Source organism: Papaver somniferum, chromosome 2 (assembly GCF_003573695.1).
Source record: "Papaver somniferum cultivar HN1 chromosome 2, ASM357369v1, whole genome shotgun sequence".
Classification (NCBI taxonomy): domain Eukaryota; kingdom Viridiplantae; phylum Streptophyta; class Magnoliopsida; order Ranunculales; family Papaveraceae; genus Papaver; species Papaver somniferum.
The window spans coordinates 127343831-127350884 of record NC_039359.1 but is presented as its reverse complement, the minus strand read 5'-3'; positions in this window follow the sequence as shown (position 1 = coordinate 127350884).

Here is a 7054-nt window from a genome sequence, read left to right as displayed (position 1 = left end):
ACGTTGTCCCGGTAAAAGATTTATCTTATCCTGTGATTTCACCTTAAATGCGCATTATGGTTGTGCCCTATTCTGGGTTCAGCGTGCTTTCAAAACCTTTTTTATTCTGGGTTCAGCGTGCTTTCAAAACCTTTTTTATTCTGGGTTCATGGTCTTCATTTTCACAAACACCATTTCAAAGCAGACAAATCCACGGCTATCTATCACAGATTTGCACGTAAGGCGTTTTTCTTTTAAAACTAAGACTTAATAATCCAGATTCATGAGTTCTCGCGACGGATCTGCCTTTTCAAGAGTTTTCTTTTTCAAATGTAGTCTGAAAACAAGGTCCATGATTGTTTATTAGAGGATTTATATTGCAAAAACTAGACCGATGGAGTCTTTACATTTTTCTTTTATTAAGGAACTTGGGAAGCTCATTTCCTTCTATTCCAATAATCTTGCGGATACGAATGGCACTAACCCGATCCTCGTGGATATCTTTGGTTCTCTTTATTTATTCCCCTATGCAGAAAAAGATTAAAAATGGAAAAGATACTAGAGGCAGGAAAAACCAAATCCTCATCAAATGAGACACCGAGGATTACCCCGGTCATGACCCGAAGCAAGCAGAAAGGAGACAAAGCTAAAACAGCTACTCAGAGGCAGGATGTTGCGGAAATCACCTCACCTATGAACACTAACTCCATTGCATCCGCGGCTCTCAAAGCAGCATCCACAAAGAACAACGCAACTGTTGCGGCCCTCCAGGCTACAGAAGCTAACAAGACTTTGGTTTCAAACCAAATCCATCAACAAAAAGAAGGGGTGGCAGAATCTATGACACATCAGCCCGCACATCCACCAGTCTTCGGAATGCCGTCAACCACCAATCTCAAATTTAAAATTTACTGTGAAAAAGATTAGTATAATTTTTGTGGAAATTTCTAAGGAACCCAAGTTTGTACTCTGTCTCTTCGTTAAATCCATCAATAAGATGACATATATGTCTAGCCCCAAATATAAGATGTACGATTAAGATTAAGAACGATTTTTTGGGGACCATGGTTTTTTTGGGGGACCATGGTTCTATTAGGCCACCTACCCTATAGTTACAAGGGGTGTCCTAAAGCATTGAAATGACTAACCTACCCTTAACCTAATTTAATTTAAAACCAACCCAATAACCACCTATATATATATAACCACCTCCTCCCACCACCACCACCACCATCACCGATTACCACCACCACCTCCTCCGATTATCACCACCACCAACCACCGATTACCACCACCATGGTAGCTGGGCAAAGAGTACCTAAAACTACAACCTATGTTTTACCTACAAGTATACAGGGTCTTGATGAAGCTAGTGTGCAAGTAGGGAAAGTCCACAGGGACAAGGAGGGTGATATGTTGTTTTCTAAGTGATTTCCTAAAGAATTATAAATGGCAGTGATGGGAGGGACTAGGATCTTGAATCCACCCTTTTCCTAAGCTAAGTCCTCCTAGTTCTAATAGAGTCTTGTTCCTTATATAGATATTAGTGAAGTTCTAGCCTCATCTAACTATCTAGATGGAAGTTGAGGTTCTATGCCTGCTGCTCATCAAAGGATGGTATTAGAAGAATGGTTCAGTGTCTCTAAGATGATCCTAATCCTAGTTCTAGCTGCCTTCTCACAATGCAACTAACTATGGATTAACCTCTTAGATAGCTAAACAATCCTGAAGGATATTCTAATCGCAACTAAGGTGTTCCTACAAAGTACTAACTGTCTGATTAAAGTACAATTAGTCAAAGTTATGGACAACAATCTGTTAAGCATGAGTTGCAACACATTCAACATAGAAATAACCTGACTACAATGGGTACAAGGCATACATTGTGAAAGTAAAATGCTGACATGTTTAGATTATACTTATCCACAACATTATATCACAACAAGAACACTGTCTAGAATATGAACAACTTAACATCAGAATTGGGGTTTCATCTAAACCCTAGACATGAAATCAGAACATAACAAACATTGTGCAAAACAATTGAAAATAACACAGTTGAGGAACTGGCTAGTCCAGTCCTCTTGGATGAAGCTCTGGCTAGCCCAGGCATGCCCCAACACAACACACAAGCCTTCTATTTATACCCAATTTCAATTCCCCCAAAATACCTAATTTCTAAAATTAGGGTTTACAAATTAAATCAAAAATTCTTACCAACTACTTCTGATATCCACTCAATTAGCTTGACCCACGATTCCTCTTCCTCTCCTGCTCACTCTTCTGGTATAATTTCCCTAGCTCGAGCTATTCCATCATTTTCTCTCCTAGGGTTTCAGGAACTGTGAAGAGGAGAAAGTGATAGAATAGTAGGATAGAATGATGGGGGATTAGGTGGTAGTGATGGGTTCGAGTGTTTGGGGATTTGACGGCTCGTGGAGGGGAGTGGTGGTGGTTGAGGCGACGGAGAGGGTGGAGTTGGCAGGAGCAGAGCTCGACTGCTCGAAGGAGGAAGATGAGAATTTGGGTAAGGTGTGTTTGGCTGAAGGGTATAGGTGTCAGGTGTTGTAGTGTTGAGCGGAACATCAAAATCTGATGTACATCGAAGCGAAAGCGTTGGATTATCAATTCTATATTGATTCTAACGGCAAGATGGAAGCAGGTCTTAAGCAACCGTTGGATGCGTGACACAACGAAACTGACGGCTCAAGATGGAGTTAGGTGCTATAGTGTTTGACAGGATCTTCAAATTTTGATGCACTATGATGAAGCGACCGTAGGATGCTGAGATGATCCAATATGACGGCTGAAGATGGAGGCGGGTATGGATATTGGAAATGGGTTTGGGTAAGGGTTTTGGACCTTGGGTATGCCAAACCCATATCTTCTTTAAGAACAATTCTTCCTTGTTAAGCCCATTTCTAGCCTTTTGGTCTTGTGCACAACATTCCTCGCGGCTTCCTTGCGTAATTCCTCCCGACTTTTCACTACTTTTCTTCTCTTTTCGCTCCGCAATTCATTCAAACTTTATTTACAACCTAAAAATGCAAAATTAATTAATAAAAATATGTATTATTGAAAACAATGAAAATACAGAATATGGGATAAAATATAGAATTAATGCACAAAAGATGAGTTAAATGCCAAGAAAAATATATAGAAATATGCACTTTTTAGCACTCATCAAATACCCCCAAACCTGAATTTTACTTGTCCTCAAGTAAAACAAAACTAAGGAAATCCTACCTATACCACTGTCGCTGTTCTCTCGAATGCATTTAGCGTATGCACTAAGCCTTTTAAACCACTAAGTGTCCCTAGTGGACGAGTGAAGTCTCGTGAAGGTTTGCTTAGAACATACCTACAAAGTTCTAGGACAAAATATAAGCTCAGATTCCATGAAATGTGACATGTGCAAAACAGTAGAAGCTCACAGCAAAATGGAGATGTCAATATAGCTATCAAAGGCACAATCCTAGCACTGATAACAACTAAAGACACGTGATAAGAGTGTAAAGTGTATCTACACATGTTTCTAGAATGACCTGAAGTTATGACTACTAATCACCAAGAGATAGTTTTTAGGCTGAGAACCGAATTCTAAGCCAAGCTAGCTGTCCGTCTTTACGAGAATTGTGAATGTTCACCCAATGAGTTGGTGATATTTCAGTTTACCCGCGTTATACATCGATGGATGCACCCTCCTTGCTTATTACAAGACTATTTACAACAAAAAGATGACTCTTTACATGACTCTTATTTACATTGATTACTCTCTTTTATTTTTGGAACAAGAGAGAACTATTGTCTTTAACATGACAAAACATGGAATAAATAAATACTTGATTTATTTATTTATTTATTTTAATATTTTTTTGATTTTTCTGAATTTTTCTGATTTTTTTTTTGAAGAAATAACTTTGATCTTTACAACATAGTGACACTTTTGATACATGAACAAAAAGAAAAACATAATTACATGACTCTTAGCAAGAGGTGGCCCTTATCGAATGCATCCGGTCAAATTCTATGGTTGCTTTTCTTAACGTATCCTCCAACTTCTATCCCATCCAACCAAAGAACAAGCTAGTCAAGTCTCATTCAGTATTCTAAAGTGATTGGCAATCTAACTTCCTATCAAACACCTTGAAGATCGAGGCTATACATGTATTGGTAGATTGTGCGTGTGCAAGTTTCTTATCACATGTGAATTGTGCTAGAATCAGGGTGCCTAAATATCTAGACTAAGAATCCTTATGTTTACATACATGCACAAGAGTCAACATTTCAAGGTAAATGAGCTCCATTTTTATGATTTTATTTTTATTTTTTATTTTTATGATTTTTTTTTTCAAAAAGAAAGAGTTCTGTTTTCAATTATTGCATGCTATCGTGGTATCTACTCTTTACCCCCAAACCTAAACTAAACATTGTACTCAATGTTTCAAAAGATGAACAAAATTGTAATACAACATACGAAGAGGATCATGCTGAGTAGAGAAAAAGGAAAGAGATTACCCAATTTGACGGCGAAAGCAAGATTAGAACTCCGTTATTCAAGGCTAGAATCCAACATTTTTTAGCCGAGATCATATTGGATTAGCACAATATATACAAAAGAAACAAAAGATTTATCTAGAATATTATCTACTGGATTATATACAAGAAAATTCACCATACACTAACAATCTAAAGAGTTAAGGATCAACCCAAAAGACGGAGTGTAGACATTTAAACAGCTTCACACAATAATAATAGGAAAAAAATGCAAGTGAGGCTGTGAAACAAAATGAGCTACCCCCAAACCTGGATTTTTCAATAGATATAATTTTGGGTACAAAATCTCGCAGTTTTGGGGGTTCATCATGCCCAAGGTCTAGCTCGAAATGAAATTTTCTAGGGACGGGCAAACATGCTAATTCCAACTGTGGCTCCTCAAAGAAATTATACTTAGATGAAAAATAGTACAAAAGGACTTGGGAAGCACACAGTTCCAAACCTAGGTTGGGCATTCTCAGAAAAATTGGTTTGACAATATTGGTACAAACCAAATCTAGGTTGGGTGGAAGGCCATCAGATTGTGACTTATGTAGGACGATAGGCACATCATTATTAATCACATCAACATCTCCTAAGTCTTCTACAAGTGTCACAACATGCTCACCATGCTCACACAAATCATAATCATCAACATCATCAGAAGAATTATTCTCATGCATCGGCAAATCAGTGGAAACATCACAACGTGACCCAGGTAGAGAATCAGACACAACAATTATATTTTCATGCATATTAGTGTCAACAGAAGATTTTATATTACCTAAGTCATCTTCATAGGACAGATGCACATGCTCAAAATCAGTATCAACATCACATGTATATGGAATACTAGAAGAAACATCATTCATGAAGGTCGAGGCAGAGAAGCCTAATGTATTTGAACCCAAAGGTTCCATAACATTTTCAGTAAAGACATGTTCTTCTAACATAACATCATAATCATCATCATCATCATCATCATGATAAGGATTTTGCAATCTAGGATAATTTTCAATCCTAAGGTCGGAGCTATCACAAGAATAAGACTCTAACTCATGGGGATGACTCATACCATGTGGTGTTGTCCCTGTTTCCCTAACAGATTCCCATTGATGGGTTTTCTCTGCAATCTCAGCTAAAAATTTCCATGCATCATCCACAGATTTATCAAGAAATTTACCATTACACATAGACTCAACCATGGTTCGAGATTTAAAGTCTAGTCCCTCATAGAGGATGACGACAAGTCTCCACTTTTCAAATCCATGGTGCGAACATTCGCTCAACAAATCATTAAAACGTTCAAAATAGTGAAAAACAGTTTCCTCATCCAATTGGACAAAACAATTGATACTTTGACGAATAGCGATGGTCCTATGATGTGGAAATAATTTTTTGAAAAATAGATCTGTGAGTTGGTCCCAAGTGTTGATTGATTGTGGTCTCAAACCGTAAAACCATGTTTTGGCCCTTTCCTTTAGAGAAAATGTAAACAAACGCAATTTCAGAGAGTCTTCGGACATATGATCAGGTTGCATAGTCCGACAAATTTGTTCAAACTCTCTTACATGAGTATAGGGGTTCTCATAATCGAACCCTCGAAATATAGGAAGTATTTGTATCATGCTTGCATTTATTTTAAAAAGGGTTATTGGTTTGAGGTAAGACAATACATGATAATGGAATTTTTATTGTGGGATACATGTATTCATGGAGAGCACGAGGTTGGCCATATTGAAAAGACACAAAGCCCACTATTTGGTTTTAATGGGTTTTCAAAAACTCCTTTTGGTTTTAATGGGATGAGGCTCAGCTAACTGGTTCAAATTTTCTGTGGGACAAGCCCAGCGAACGGCCTAGAGATTTGAGTACACGGTCCAACTAACAAGTTCAGCGAACCAAGCCCAGGAATGCACGAGGCCCAGCTGGGTATTTGATTTTTGGGCTCTCAGTTAGCCAAAATACGAGGCCCACTTGGGCCTAAAAACGTTTTTCAAATTTTTGTTGGGTCAAGCCCACAGTTCAGTTCAAATTACAAACCCAACAGAAAATGGAAGCCCACAATTTGGGTTCTCTTAATGGGTTTAGGCTTACTCTTTAAGCACAGCCCAGCTGCTCTGATTTTGGTTGCACAGTCCAGTTGGGATTGGTTTCAGCAACAAGCTCAGACCAGCAACTCAACAATAGCATAAGGAAAACAACAGCAGCACCAGAGGCTGGCTGTAGCAATGGCCCAAGCACCAGTAGCAGCAGTAAAAAGTAGCAGCAGCAGCAGGGAGAAGAAGAAAGTAGCATCACAGCTGCAGCAACAACAGCAAGAGCACCAGAGGCTCAGCACCAATGGCTCAGCACCAATTAGTAGCAGCACCAGCAGCAGCACAGGTTCAGCAGTACCTGTCACTCAACCAAGTTCTTAGTTCCAGAAGTTTCAATAACTTGAGAGAAAGATATGCAACTGCTACAAGATAAACATGGCCAGAGATGCTTGCACTACACAGCAGGTTACAGAGCTACTAAGATGCAAGAAAACATATGA